This window comes from Mesoplodon bidens (genome assembly GCF_964165515.1).
Source record: "Mesoplodon bidens genome assembly, chromosome: 15".
Taxonomy (NCBI): domain Eukaryota; kingdom Metazoa; phylum Chordata; class Mammalia; order Artiodactyla; family Ziphiidae; genus Mesoplodon; species Mesoplodon bidens.
The window spans coordinates 88,276,421-88,292,562 of record NC_138171.1 but is presented as its reverse complement, the minus strand read 5'-3'; the positions used below and the strand labels follow the sequence as shown (position 1 = coordinate 88,292,562).

Genomic DNA, 16,142 nt, shown 5'->3' with positions numbered 1-16,142 from the left:
ACGTCACAGGTGCGCCAAGGCCTCGCGGACGGTGGCCGGCGCGGCTCAGTAAGGCCCGCGGACTCGGCGAACTGTGTGGAAGGAGCGGGATGTGTAGAGCTCAGCAGCGGCGAGGTGTGTAGGTCCGAACCGGGGATGGTGACTCCAGACCCCCGCCAACCTTGGGGAAGGGTGTGCGACGGAGGCAGGACCGGGGTCCGGCGATACGCGGCGATGGGGCCCTGGCATTACGAACCAGGAGGGCGGAGGGCTTCTGGCGATCCGATGTCCGATCCCTGCTGTGCTCTTTTGTCGCCCTCACAGCTCCTGTCATGGCTTGGCCAGTTCGGGTCTCCCCCTGTGACTTACGATGAGGGTGCGGCGATGTTTTCCCAGATGTGGTCCCCGTGTAAGGTCTTTGAATACAAGTATTTATTGAGAGTCTGAGTGAACGGTCAGGCCTGGGGGCCGAGACCAGGAGTCCGGAGTCGTAGGTCCAGGCTCACCCTTCCCTTAGAGCTCCCCAGAGAGCTGAGGGCCCCGAGGGCAAGCTGATGGCTTTCAGCGTATCTTCTCTTCAGTCAAGAGAACTCATCTCTTGGTACTTTTCCCCTTTCTTTTCAGCTGAGGTTCATTCTCCCCTCCCTTGTCACCCTTTCCAAATTCTCATCCTGAACCCACTGCTTTCTTGGGTAGTTCACCTCCAACGGCTTTCCAGTCAGATACCTCAATTCCGTAAACAGCAGAGAGGAGGGTCCTGCTACAGGTTTGTGTCTTGTCTCACAAAGCCACGGTCAGGCAGAATATTTTACTTTAATTCAGTTGTTCAGGTTGCCAAAAAGCCTTAGACAACAGGTACTTCCTGAACGGATACCGAAAATGGGTGTCCGATCATTTCTGTAATTTCCAGTGTCTTGGGTAGGAGATAAGGTAAACGTGGATTAATCACCTGGGAGGTTCTTAACATCTGGCGAAAGGGTTTTACTTTCATCAGACACCGTTATAGAGATAAATACTATCAAATTTCAAATAGCATTTTGATACACGATAGACGTTCTGGAGAGTTGAATGCTAAGCCAGCAGAGGAGAGGGTTTTGAGTCCTCATGAGGGAACAGAGTCATTGGAAAGAGCAGTGGCTCCTGAGTGAGGGTGATTTTGCCATCACCCGTCCTCCAGAACGTTTGACAATGGCTGGAGACAGTTTTCTTTGTCACATCCGGGGTGTGGGGGCGGGTGGGGCGGTGCTGCAGATATCTAGTGGGTAGTGGCCAGGATGCTACTACATATCGTACAAGGCATAGGACAGCCCTCCCCACCACCCCAAAAGAATTATCTGGCCCAAAATGTCAATAGTGTGCTATGGAGAAACCTTGGATAGAGGCTGAGGACCGAAGAGAGGCTGAGGTTCTCACATGTACTCTCCCTTCAGGTTGTCAGTCACATTTGCCAGACCCTTGTGTGGCCCTGCCCCTTTCCCAGAATCTGTAGCAGGCACACTGATGCCATTGCTTGTCATGGCCTTGGGATGAGAAAACCTTGGGGGCTCCTCAAAGTCATAAACACAGGAAGGAAGGAGTGATTTAGGAGGGTGACGTGGGAGAAGAGAGCTTTAGGAAGAACAAAATTGTCCTCATGTGTTTGGGAAATGTGCCAGATGGAAAAGAGATGAGGTGTGCCATGGGGTGTACCATTGCAGAAGGCAGACTGGGACTGATGCGTGACAGGGAGTCAGATTCTGAATTTGATACAGACTGCTGTAGCAACTAGAAGTGCGTATATGTGTCTAGACAGTGCTGGGTTTCCTGTCACTGCAAAGTTCACGTATAGGCTGATGACCACTGATTGGTGATATGATAGAGGGGAGTTGATATAAAGGATGCTCTAAGACACTGTGATTCTACACCACTTTTACGATTCTTTCCCAGAACTCGGAGCTCCTCGTTCATTAGCTGAAGTGCTCGTTGGATGTCTGCTCTGACAAGTTTCATCCATTTACATGTGCCACTCATTTTTTAGGTACAAAACAAAGAATCGCTTTGCACAAAGCCAGAAGGGCTACACTGAAAGAATGATCAGAAAAGAAGAATACATAGGTATGTATTTGCATTGACTTTCTCCAAATATTTGAGACAGGGTAGCTGGTTAGTGGCTGCTTTCTCGTGCTCGAGCCCTTACAACGTGATCTCCTCAGAATGTCATAGTGATAGGAGCCTGACTGAGCCTGTCTGTCTCTGCCCATGGACCCTAGTTTCTTCTTGTCATTGCTTTAGGTACTGTGTAAGGCCCTTCTGTTTTCCTCCCACTCACAGCAGACACTGAGTAACCTCTAATTGTGACTGAGATGCATATTTCACAGTATAGTACTTTAGAAATGAGAAAGGTTTACCTATTGTGGAAACAAATGTAGGCTCCTGGGAGTGTTAGTGTCACTTGGTAATGTTTTTCCCAGGGCTGCCATGGTAACTGACTTCGCCTGGTTACTCCCTACGTTTTCCATTCGACGCAGCAGGCCCACTGCTAGGCCTCTCACCTGCGAAGTCCAGAATCGGGAAGACACAGGCTGTATCAGTTGCACTGCGGCCTTATTCACAATAGCCAAGATGGTGAAGCAACCCAAATGTCCATCAACAGGTGAATGGATAAAGAAGAAGAGGTCCATGTACACAATGGAATATTCACCATGGAGAACAATGAATTACTGCTCTTTGAGGCACCACAGATGAGCCTAGAGATAATCATGGAACATGAGGTAAGTTGGAAATCAAAAGACCTATATCCTATGATATTACTTATAGGCGTTATCTAATAACTGACCCACAGGAAGATATTTCCACAGAGAAAGACACTCACAGATGTAGGAAAAAACTATACTTATCTAAAAGGAAAGGTGGGGGGAATGGATAAATTAAGATCAGTGTTACATATACCAATACATATTATATACATGTGTCACAAAGACCGACCATATAGCAAGGGAGGTCTACGGAACACTGTGTAATATTTTGCATGGGAAGAGGATCTGTATATGAATAGACATATATAATGTACAAATGAGCCAGATTGTGTACAACTAGGGCAAACAATATTCTAATCATTACCCCGATTACAAAAATTAAGACAACCAATAAGAAGTAATGAGACATAAACGTATGGGGGTTTCTCCTGGCACATTCCATTCTAATTTACAACCTAGGAACACGACTTCCAGAAAGGCTCTCCTGCCCTACTACCCAGATTGGGGAATGAAGAAATGCTCCCTCCTTGTGACCGTTTCACACAACAGCAGCTTTAAACCCACTGCTAATGGTCACTAACTATTCACCAAACGTGCAGTTCTGTAATGGCACCTGTCCACCAAAAAATTCCTGGGGTCGAAAATCGAATAAGAAATTCAAAAGAGGGCAACCTTCCAAGAAGACAATTTCAAGAGGTATATTGTATGCACACTTTGTTCTCCTTTTTTTAAAACAGAAACAAAAACGGCTTGGAAAAATGATGAATTTTTGGTATTTGTAAAGACACGCAAACCCAAATTACAAAAACCTATCAGCTCACAGCAGTCAGAATGGCCATTAGCAAAAATGCTGCAAGCAATAAATGCTGAAGCGATTGTGGAGAAGTGCGTACCCTCCGTTCTAAGGGGGATGTGGTAAGGGCCACTAATGAAAACACAATGGAGGTGCTTTGAAAAGGGAAACATTGCGCTACCAGGCATCAGTCATACCCGCTGCTGGACCTGTCACCTGAGAAAATGAGAATCAAAACCTCACAGACTGGCAATTCTGCACTCCAGCAATACTTACCATAGCCAACACTTGGAAGCAACGAAAATGTCCATCAACAGAGTGCACCAAGAAGCAGTGGTCCATGTACACAATGGAATATTACTCCAATAAAAAGTTTAAATTAAATTTAAAAACAAACATAAGTAAGGAGACGTAAGCATTTGGGGGTTTATCTGGGCACATTCTTCTCTAATTTATAACCGAGGAACACCACTGGCAGGAAGGTCTGTTTCCCTAGTACCAGCGTGGGGAACTTAGAAAGGCTGCCATCCTCTGGCCGTTACCTGCAAAAGCAGCTTTAAAGCCTGTGCTAATGGTCACTTCATGTGAACAAGTACTGCAGGGCTGTAAATGAAACCTGCCCTCAAAATATCTTGAGGGAGGTAATGGCCAAAAAATTTCAAAATGTGACACATACTTTAAGAAAACACTTTGAAGAGCTAAGCTGTAATCACAGTTTGAAAAATAAGAAGGACATGCCTTAAAGCTTAATGTCAAGGGATTATGAGACACACGGAAATTCAACCACAAAGAGGTATCAGTTCACACCCCTCAGAATAACCTTCAGCACGAAACCCATAATCAATAAATGCTGGGGCTTCCCTGGTGGCGCAGTGGTTGAGAGTCCACCTGCGATGCAGGGTACGCGGGTTCGTACTCCGTTCTGGGAAGATCCCACATGCCGCGGGTGCCTGTGCTCCGCAACGGGAGAGGCCACAACAGTGAGAGGCCCGTGTACCGCAAAACAAACAAACGAAAATAAATAAATGAATGAATGAATGAATGAATGCATGCATGCATGCTGAAGGTGTGGAGAAATGCATACCCTCAACTTTCAGTGGGATGTACCCTGGAAAGAGCCACTAATGAGAACAGAATGGAGATGCCTTTAAAAGGTACACATTGAGCTACAATATCATTCAGCAGGCCCATTCCTGGACCTATAACCAAAGAAGACAGAATTGGAAAGGCACAGGAAGGCAAATGTGCACTGCACAGTATTACAATAGCCAAGATATGGAAGTAACCAAAAAGTCCAGCAACAGATGAGTGGACAAAGAAGAACTGGTACAAGTACAGACAAAATATTAGCCAAGGAAAAAAAGGACACATTGCCCTGTGCAGCACCGTAGATGATTCTAGATGTAATCACACAACCTGGAGTAAGTCAGAAAGAGAAAGACACATATTGTATGATATCACTTATAGGTGTTACCTAAAAATTGATACCAGTGAAGATATTCCCACAGAGAAGGGCTACTATCAGAGATTCATTAAACAAATTTATGGTTCACCAATGGAAAGGTGTGAGGATTGGATACATTAGGATATTGGGGTTAACAGACATATACAAACACAGTAGACATATATAATCACCAAAGACCTACGGAATACCAAGAGAAGACTATTCAACATTCTGTCATAACGTACATGGGATAAGGATCCCAGGAAGAATAGACATATGTTTATGTGTAAAAGAACCACATCTTGCACACCTAGAACAAGCCAAACCCTGTAATCAAACTTGCTGTGATAAAAAATAAAAATTAAAAACAATGAACAAGAAGTAGTGAGACATAAACTTAAGGGGCTTTTTCCTGGCACATTCCATTCTAAATTCCAATCTAGAACACGACTTCCATTGAGGCTCTGCTGCCCTAGTAACCAGATTTGGTAAAGGAGAACTGCTGCCACCTTGTGGCCGTTTCACGCAACAGCAGCTTTAATCCCAGCGCTAATGGTCAGTTGATATTCAAAATAATTTCAGGCCTGCAAATGACACCTGCCCTGAAAACAAATCCTGGGGTCATATATAGACCAAAAAATTCAAAAGACGTCCATATTTCAAACCGACAGTTTCAAGAGGCATAATTTATGCACATTTGGCTTCTGTTTCTTTTCCTTTCCTTTTTTGTTAAAAAAATGGGAATGGAAAAAGGCTGAACATCAGGAATTAATAAAGCCATGCAAGTCCACTGTACGAAAACGTTCACCTCACAGCCGTCAGAATGATTATCAGCAAAAAAAGTCTAAAAGAATAAATGCTGAAGGGGTTTTAGAGAACTGTGTACCCTTTAGCTGCTGGTGGGATGAAACCTGGTAACAGCCAGTAGTGAGACCAGATTGGAGGTGCGTTTAAGGGTAAAAATGGAGCTACCATGTGATCTGGTAGGCCCACTAATGGGCCTATCACATGAGTAGACCAGAATCAAAAAGACACAGGCTGGCAACCCTGCACTGCAGCAATATGTACCATCCCAAGACCTGGAAGAAACCAAAATATCCATCAACAGAAAAATGCACCAAGAAGAAGTCGTCCATGTACACAATGGAATATTAGCCATGAAAAAGCATGGAACAGTGCCGTTGGCACCACCATAGAAGGATCTACAGATAATCACCCAACATGAAGTAAGATAGAAACCGAAAGACAGACATCCTATGACATCACTTATAGGTGTTACCTAAAAATTGATACCCATGAAATAATTTCCAAGAGAAGGACACACATAGATTCAGAAAACCAAATTATGTTTAACCAAATGGAAAGGTGTAAGGAATGTATGAATTAGGATATGGGGGTTAACAGACATGTACTAATACATATGAAATATATAATCACACAATACCTATGGAATACGAAGAGAGGTCTACTCAACACTCTATAATATACACGGGAAAGGATCCAAAGAGGAATAGACAGATAGGATGAACCAGAGACTGTACACCTAGGAGAATCTACATTTTTATCAAATTTGCTCTGATAATTAATAAAAATTAAATTTAAAAAACAAACAATAATTTAGGAGATATAAACTCTTGGGGCTTTTCGCTGGCACATTCCACTCTAACTTGCTGCTTACTAACACAATTTCCAGGAAAGCTCTGTTGCCCAAAAACCCAGAGTTGGAAATGTAGAAATGCTGCCGCCTTGTGGCTGTTTCCCACAAGAGCAACTTTAAACCCACAGCTAATGGTCACTTAACATTCCCAAGGACTCAGGGCTGTAAAGGACACCTGCCCTAAACAATTGTGCGGAGGTAGGGAATGGCCAAAAAAATTCAAAACTGGCAAATTTTCAAGGAGATAGTATGGAGGGGTAAGTTTTACTCACTCATTTTCAAAAAAGAGGAAAATGGGTAAAAGCTCAACATCAGGAATTATTAGACTCATGCAAGTCTAACCTCCAAAAATTTTCAACTCACACATGTCAACTACCATCAGCAAAAAGTCTACAAGCAATAAATGCTGAAGGGGTTTTAGAGAACTCTGTACCCTCTAGCTTCTGGTGAGATGTAAAGTGGTAACAGCAAATAATGAGAAGAGAAAGGAGCTGCGTTTAAACGTAAAAATTGAGCCACCATTCCATTCAGCAGGCCCACTGCTGAGCCTCTCACCTGAGAAGTCCAGAGTCGAGAAGGCACAGGCTTCAACAGCTGCACTACAGGAATTTTCACAATAACCAAGACATGGAAGTAACCAAAATGTCCATCACCAGATGAGTGGAAAAAGAAGGAGTGGTCCATGTACAAAATGGAATATTCGCCGTGGAAAACAATGAAACACTGCTCTTTGAGGCACCATAGTTGATCCTGGAGATAATCACATAACATGAGGTAAGTCGGAAAGCAAAAGACATATCCTATGATACCACTTATAGGCGTTATCTAACAACTGACACAAATGAACATATTTCCACAGAGAAAGACACTCACAGACTTAGAAAACAAACTATGCTTATCTAAAAGGAATGGTGGGGTGAATGGAAAAATTAAGATTAGGGTTACCATACGTGTACAAATACCTATTAAATACATATATTAAAAAGACCGACCATATAGCAAGGGAGGTCTATGGAACACTCTGCAATAATTTACATGGGAATTGGCTCTGTACAGAAATATATATATATATATATATATATATATATATATATATAATGCACAAATGAACCAGATTGTGTACACCTAGGACAAACAATATTCTAATCATTACCCAGATTAAAAAACTAAAACAACGAACAAGAATTAATGTAAGATAAACTTAGGGGGGTTTCTCCTGGCACATTCCATTTTAATTTACAACCTAGGCACAGGACTTCCAGAAGGGCTCTGCTGCCCTAGTAACCAGATTTGGGAATGGAAAAATGCTGCCGCCTTGTGGCCGTTTCCCACAACAGCAGCTTTAATCCCAGCGCTAATGGTCAGTTGATATTCAAAATAAGTGCAGGCCTGTAAATCACACCTGCCCTGAAAACAAATCCTGGGGTCGTATATCGAACAAAAAATTCAAAAGACGTCCACATTTCAAAACGACAGTTTCAAGAGGCATATTTTACGCACATTTGTTTTCTGTTTCTTTTTCTTTCTTTTTTTGTTAAAAAAACAGGAATGGAAAAAGGCTTAACATCAGGAATTAATAAAGCCATGCAAATCCAGTGTACAAAAACGTTCACCTCACAGCCTTCAGGATGATCATCAGCAAAAAAAAAAAAGTCTACAAAGAATAAATGCTGAAGGGGTTTTAGAGAACTGTGTACCCTTTAGCTGCTGGTGGGATGTAACCTGGTAACAGCCAGTAGTGAGAACACAATGGAGGTGCGTTTAAGGGTAAAAATGGAGCTACCATGTGATCTGGTAGGCCCACTAATGGGCCTATCACATGAGTAGACCAGAATCAAAAAGACACGGGCTGGCAACCCTGCACTGCAGCAACATGTACCATAGCCAAGACCTGGAAGAAACCAAAATGTCTATCAACAGAAAAATGCACCAAGAAGAAGTCGTCCATGTACACAATGGAATATTAGCCATGAAAAAGCATGGAACAGTGCCGTTGGCACCACCATAGAAGGATCTACAGATAATCACCCAACATGAAGTAAGATAGAAACCGAAAGACAGACATCCTATGACATCACTTATAGGTGTTACCTAAGAATTGATACCCATGAAATAATTTCCAAGAGAAGGACACACATAGATTCAGAAAACCAAATTATGTTTAACTAAATGTAAAGGTGTAAGGAATGTATGAATTAGGATATGGGGGTTAACAGACATGTACTAATACATATGAAATATATAATCACACAATACCTATGAAATACGAAGAGAGGTCTACTCAACACTCTATAATATACACGGGAAAGGATCCAAAGAGGAATAGACAGATACATTGATAGGATGAATCAGAAACTGTACACCTAGGAGAATCTACATTTTTATCAAATTTGCTCTGATAATTAATAAAAATTAAATTTAAAAAGCAAACAGTTTAGGATATATATGCTCTTGGGGCTTTGCGCTGGCACATTCCACTCTAATTTGCTGCTTACTAACACAATTTCCAGGAAAGCTCTGTTGCCCAAAAACCCAGAGTTGGAAATGTAGAAATGCTGCCGCCTTGTGGCCGTTTCCCACAAGAGCGGCTTTAAACCCACAGCTAATGGTCACTTAACATTCAGAAGGACTCAGGGCTGTAAAGGACACCTGCCCTAAACAACTGTGCGGAGGTAGGGAATGGCCAAAAAAATTCAAAACTACAAATTTTTCAAGAAAATAATATGAAGAGGTTAATTTGGCTCACTCTCTTTTAAAAAAAGGAAAATGGATAAAAGCTCAACCTCAGTAATTATTAGACGCAAATCTAATCTACAAAAAGGTTTCAACTCACACCAGTCAACTGGCCATCAGCAAAAAGACTACAAACAATAAATATTGAAGGGGTTTTAGAGAACTGTGTACCCTCTAGCTGCTGGTGAGATGTAAAGTAACAGCCAATAATGAGAACAGAAGGGAGCTGCAATTAAAATAAAAATTGAGGTACCATTCAATCCAGCAGTCACACCACTGGGCCTCTCACCTGAGACCTGAATCGAGAAGACCCGGGCTGCAAAATCTGCACTGCAGCCTTATTCACAATAGCCAAGACAGTGAAGCAACCAAAAGGTCCATCAACAGATGAACAGATAAAGAAGAAGTGGTCTATTTATACAACAGAATATTAGCCATGGAAAACAATGAAACACTGCTATTTGAGGCACCATAGATGAGCTTGGAGATAATCACAGAACATGAGGTAAGTCAGAAAGCAAAAACCTATATCCTATGGTATCACTTATAGGTGTTAACTAATAACTAACACAAATGAACATATTTCCACAGAGAAAGACACTCACAGACTTAGAAGTATGCTTATCTAAAAGGATAGGTGGGGTGAATGGAAAAATTAAGATTAGGGTTACCATACGTGTACAAATACCTATTAAATGCATATATCAAAAGACCGACTATATAGCAAGTGAGGTCTATGGAACTGTGGAGACGTCCCAATCACCTGACTGCCCTCCGACCTGCCGTGAATTGGAGACTGAGACCAGGCACGCCTCTCTCCTTCTCCATTCACTCAGGGACAGACTGGGGGTCATGGGAACCTCAGAATCGAAACCAGATTCTAAGACACCCCTGGGGTGTCTCCTAGCCAATTTTACAGCCCTCGGTTTCTCCCAAGTTCTCCTTTGCCGACGGCTTATTTTCTATTCCACTGTGGCCAGGCCACAATATCCTCTAGACAATCAATCCAAATGGCCTCCTGAAGGGACTTTCAATTTTAACATCCTCTGTGATCTAGATAATTACTGCCGCAGGATGGGCAAATGATCCGAGGTCCCCTATGTTCAGGCCTTCTGGTATTTACGCTCCCGCCCCTCCCTCTACGTCGATTGTTCCACTTCCCAGATCTTTCTTGCCAAACAGACATCTCCTACATCCAAGCCCCTAATTTCCTTTGATGATGACTCCTCTCCACTAGGCGACCCACCCGAATCTCTCGCCTCTCCCCGCTCCAGAGCTCCTCTCCAGCCTCCACCCAACCCTGAAGCGGTCCCTCCTCATCCCGCAGCCGCTCCGGCCCATCCAACCGCTCCCTCGCCTCCCTCAACGGTTTCTCCTGCCACGCCCCTTGCTTCGCCAATTAGTGCACATACACGCTCTCCCGCCTCCCAAGATCCAAATCTCTGCCCTCTGAGGGAGGTAGAAGGAGCGGAAGGATTAGTTACAGTTCATGTTCCCTTTTCCCTCCAAGTTCTCTCTCAAATAGAAACGCTATTAGGCTCCTTTTCGGCGGACTCTTCCCGCTACATCAAATAATTTCGCTACCTCTCTCAAGCTTACGATCTAACCTGGTATGATATTTCTGTGATCCTATCTTATACTCTGACCCCTGATGAGAGGGAAAGAGAATTCAAACTGCTGCCCGAAACCATGCAGATCAGGTTCACCTTACCGACAACTCCATGCCTGTCGGAGTGACTGCTGTACCTGGTACCAATCCAGGCTGGACTTATCAGGATGGCCAAGATGGCCGTCATAAACACGACCTCATGATCCAGTGCCTCCTGGCTGGCATGCAGGCTGCTGCTCATAAGGTAGTCCATTTTGAAAAACTAAAAGAGATAATCCAAGAACCTAACGAAAATCCAGCTATCTTTTTCAATCGCCTTACAGTGGCCTTAACTTTCTACACCCAACTGGATCCTGACACCCTGGCAGGGGCAGCGGTCCTAGCCACCCATTTTATCACCCAATCAGCCCCGGACATCCGAAAGAAATTAAAACGGGCAGAAGACGGCCCTCAAACCCCTATTCGAGATCTGGTAAAGATGGCCTTTAAAGTCTACAATGGCCCTGAGGATTTGGCAGGATCCAGCTAACAGGCTCGGATGCACCAGAAGGTGGCCCTCCAAACCCAACCTCTTGTAGCCGCCCTAAGGCCGGCCATCTCCCATGTATCACAGCATCCATGGGGTCCGCAAAAGGCAACCCCGCCGGGGGCCTGCTTCAAATGCAGAAAAGAAAGCCACTGGGCTCGCCAATGTCCCATTCCCCGACCTCCTTCTAAGCCCTGTCCCAGCTGCGGGTTAACGGGCCACTGGAAGAGTGACTGCCCTACGACTGGCCCTCCCTCAGCGTCTCCACGTGGGGTGCAGGCCGACCCAATGGCATTACCACTCGAACTGCTGGGATTGGCTGACGACTGACGGCACCCGGACTCGAAGACCCCCATCACCCTCACCGAGCCCAGGGTAACGCTACAGGTAGCGGATAAGTCCATTTCATTTCTGGTGGACACGGGGGCTGCCTATTCGGTCCTGCCTACTTATTCCGAGCCAGTTTCTCCTTCCCAGATCTCGGTCATGGGTATTGATGGCAAACCATCCTTCCCACTCCAGACCGGTCGACTCCCATGTCATATCAAAGGACTCCCTTTTACTCATTCCTTCTTAGTCATACCATCCTGCCCAGTTCCCTTGCTAGGCCGAGATGTCCTTTTCCACTTAGGGGCCTCCCTCCAGCTGGATAGACTTGACCCTAAGGTCCCCTCCTCCCAACTCCTGCTTCCTCTTCTCGGCCTGTCTCTAGAACCCTCCCCCTCCTATCCCCCTCTTCCAATCACACGGAACCCAATCAATCCCCATGTCTGGGATGCTTCTAAGCCCATAATAGCAACACACCATTCCCCCGTCCTCATCCGCCTGAAGGACCCCTCCAAATTTCCATCAAGGCCCCAGTTTCCTATCTCTGAGACTCACCTTAGGGGCCTACAACCTATTATCACAGGACTCCTAAACCAGGGACTCCTTATCCCCAGTGACTCTCCCTGAAACACCCCCATCCTGCCTGTCTGCAAGGCCTCTGGGGATTATCACCTAGTCCAGGACCTCCTACTAATCAATGAAGCCATAATCCCTCTCCACCCAGTAGTACCAAACCCATACACCTTGCTCTCCCATATCCCCCCATCCACAACCCACATTACGGTTCTGGATCTCAAAGATGCCTTTTTCACTATCCACCTACATCCCGACTCCTATTTCCTCTTCGTATTTACCTGGACGGATCCGGATACTCATACTTCCAGTCAGCTCACCTGGACAGTTCTTCCCCAGGGCTTCCGCGAGAGTCCTCACCTCTTCGGTCAGGCGCTGGCACAAGACCTCACTTCCTGCTCCCGTACCCCCAGCACACTCCTTCAATATGTAGATGACCTCCTCCTTTGTAGCCCATCTCTCAGCCTCTCAAGACAACATACGGCAGGTCTCCTCAATCACCTTGGCTCTCGCGGTTATCGGGTCTCCCCAGCCAAGGCTCAGTTATCTGTATCTTCTGTAACCTACCTGGGGCTCCGTCTTACCCCTACCACAAAAGATATAACAGCCGATCGCACCTGGATTATCTGTGAACTCCAGCCTCCGGAAACAGCGGAACAAATTCTCTCCTTTTTGGGCCTTATAGGATTTTTCCTACACTGGATCCCTAACTTTGCTCTCCTCGCTAAACCCTTATATCTAGCCACTAAGGAAACCCCTCAAGGACCCCTCACCTCTCCCTCCTTCCGCCGTTCAACAGGCCTTTCTCACCCTCCGTAACGCTCTGATACCTTCTCCTCCCCTTTCTCTGCCCAACCCAAACCGACCTTTTCACCTTTTTGTGGATGAACGGGCCTCAATAGCCACTGGACTCCTTGCCCAGCCTGTAGAGCCTTCCTACCGCCCCGTGGCTTACCTCTCCAAACAGCTAGACCCAACCATTCAGGGATGGCAACCATGCCTTCGGGCCCTAGCAGCAGCAGCCGAACTGACCAAACAAACACTACAGATACTCAACCACACAGGAATAGGTATAACATCTCCGACTGCTTTCTATGTGCCTCGCTTGGCCGGCCACCCTTGGCTGCTGTCCCACTCGACCAACCCTTCAATTCTACTTCCTACACATCCCAAAACCCACCTTTTTCCCCGTTAAAAGTCCCCATATTCCTTGATTCAAAAAAATCTCACCATCTGTTACGGCAGCCGCCCAAATCTAGCTGATACTGGGTTTCTTTGCAACACATCCCTCATGGTAAACACATCAATTGAAGCACCACCAGGCATGTTTTTGTGGTGCAATGGTTCCCTCACAAAAGAGATCAATTCTTCCTCCCCCTTCCCACGTATCCCCGTTACTCTCGTCCCACAACTCACACTGTATAGCCAAGATGAATTTTCCTCGCTAATCACGCCACCCTTTACCCGACGAAAAAGAGCTATCTTTCTTCCTCTGGTCGCAGGCATCTCTCTCGCCTCCTCCCTGGTCGCTGCAGGCCTCGGGGGGCGGGGGGGAGCTCTAACACATAGTGTTTCAACATCCCGCGACTTAGAACATAAACTCCAGCTAGCCATTGAAGGCTCCGCCGCCTCCATCTCCTCTCTCCAGTGCCAAATCACCTCCATAGCCCGAGTCGCTCTCCAGAATCGATGAGCCCTGGATCTCCTGACGGCCGACAAAGGAGGTACCTGCCTCTGCCTACAGGAGGAATGCTGCTGTAAACGCCCTCCATCGCTTAAGAGAAGAACTCCAACGCAAACACCAACAGTCCGCCTCCCCAATTCCCGATTGGTGGCGATCCACCCTCTATACCTGGCTAACACCAATCTGAGGCCCCTTAATTCTCATCTGTATCTTGCTCATGTTTGCCCCCCATTTTCTTAGGTTCCTTCGCCAGCGCATGGAGGAAGTCTCTCGGGTGGCCACAAACCAAATGTTCCTCGGTCCTTACACCTTACTTCCTACAGAAACCCCCACTGGTCTCCCCTAAGCCTCGGACCTCTGGTCGCCCGACTCCCCTTTCGACGCCCCCATTCAGCATGAAGTAGCCAGAGATCGGAACGCCGCCCCATTACACCAAAGATGTCGGGATGTAAGGCCAATTGGCCCGAGGCAGGGGGACGCAATCAGATTCACAGGTTGCATCAGACCGAAACTCTCCGGACCACCCAGTTCCAGAAACTGACCTAGAGACATTCCGGACCACCCAGTTCCAGGAACTGACCTGGGGGCTTTCCACCCGGCCCAGCCTTCCCACCTTTCGAGGGACGGGACTAGCGGTCCCAAGACTGATGGAACCGGCACCAGATAGTGCCACGACGCCCCAAGAGACCACCAGATAAGGAATACCCTGCGCCCTCCCAGATTCACCACAACCCTTTCCCTTCTTCCCCTATAAAATCTTGCCCAGCCCTTGCCCGGGGGCGACTTCTCTGGTCCCTTTCTCTCGGACCAGTGAACCTCGCCCGGGAGCGCCCCCTAATAAAGCTCACTTGAAGCTTTCCTCTGTTTCACGATGCTGTTTAAGATCCGACCTTACACTTACACATCAAGGATGGCTCTGAGCTGAATTTCTGCAAAACAAGACTATCCCGTGCAAAGAACAACCCAGTAGAGCTTTGTATCCCATCAGCTACAGGAAGAGAATGGCTGCCGGCTACTGAAAGCCAGCAGCATTTACAACTTAACTCCCATGGCCTCTGCAGGGGTACGTCTGAGTTTTCTGTTTCTGCCCCTGTACCAAACAGCTCTGGTGTAATTCCTCGTTCCTTCCTCCACCCACCCCCACCAACCCCTGTCCCCTTACCTGCGGTCCGCAGCCCTCCGCTCCGCGCTCGGATGCCGCTGGGGTGCCAGGGACCCACGGAACGGGTCGTTCCCAGCAGCCGGGTGCTGGCTCCCTAGACTCCCTCCGCTCCGCGCTCGGATGCCGCTGGGGTGCCAGGGACCCACGGGATGGGTCATTCCCAGCCGCCGGGCGCTGGCTCCGTAGACCCCCGCCAGCTCGCGTGGCGCCGACGGCGAGGAGCCCCGAGGATGCCCCGCGCCAGATGCGCTCTGGCCGGGACGCCCACTTCCAGGACACTCTCTTCCGGCAGAGGCGCGCAGACCACCGCCGCGCTCAGGTGACCCACAGCCAATGCCGAGCAAGACCCGCCCCGGCGGCGCCGCACAATCACGGCGCTCCAGGCACGGGCGCCGGAACGCCCACTTGCAGGACATTCTCCTCCGGGAGAGGCGCGCAGACCGCCGCCGCGCTCAGGTGACCCGCACCCAATGCCTAGCAAGACCCGCCCCGCCGGCGCCGCGTCCGCGCGGCGCAGCACGATCTCGGCGCTCCAGGCACGGGCGCCGGGGTGCGGGCGTCTCCTCTCCTGAGAGGCAGCTAGCGATGCCCCGGGGCGCGGGCCCCTGCAGCACGGAGACGGCTCCAGGCTGGACTCACCGACACCAACGCCGCCAGGAGGAGCGCTTGGCAGGACTCGGCAGGCAGGACTCGGCAAACAACCCAATGTTTTAAATGGAAAAAGGGCTTCAAAAGACCCTTCTCCAGATAAGACATACAAATGGTCAGCAAGCACATGAAGAGATGTTAATCGTCATTAGTCGTGATGAAATGCAAGTTAACACCACAACGCCGACCCCTCCACACACTAGAAAGCCTACAATCAAGAAAGCTAAAAATAACAAATGTTGGCAAAAATTTAGAGAAACTGATACAGAATT

General features: G+C 47.1%; 2 long non-coding RNA genes across 4 annotated transcripts in view; both read left to right on the top strand.

Annotated features, from left to right (window-relative positions):
- The window catches only part of LOC308628665, a 55,589-nt gene extending 40,690 nt beyond the window's left edge, over positions 1-14,899 (top strand). For 2 of the 3 annotated variants that reach the window (XR_014017563.1, XR_014017564.1), the window contains 3 exons: positions 1,997-2,073; positions 2,487-2,729; positions 14,301-14,899. This is a non-coding gene — a long non-coding RNA (uncharacterized lncRNA). The remainder of the gene's footprint in view (positions 1-1,996; positions 2,074-2,486; positions 2,730-14,300) is intronic. The other variant, XR_014017562.1, reaches the window with a different exon arrangement.
- On the top strand, positions 34-747 carry LOC308628666. The gene is made up of 2 exons (XR_014017565.1): positions 34-114; positions 304-747. It is a non-coding gene; the product is annotated as an uncharacterized lncRNA (long non-coding RNA).
- Positions 14,900-16,142: the final 1,243 nt, after the last annotated feature.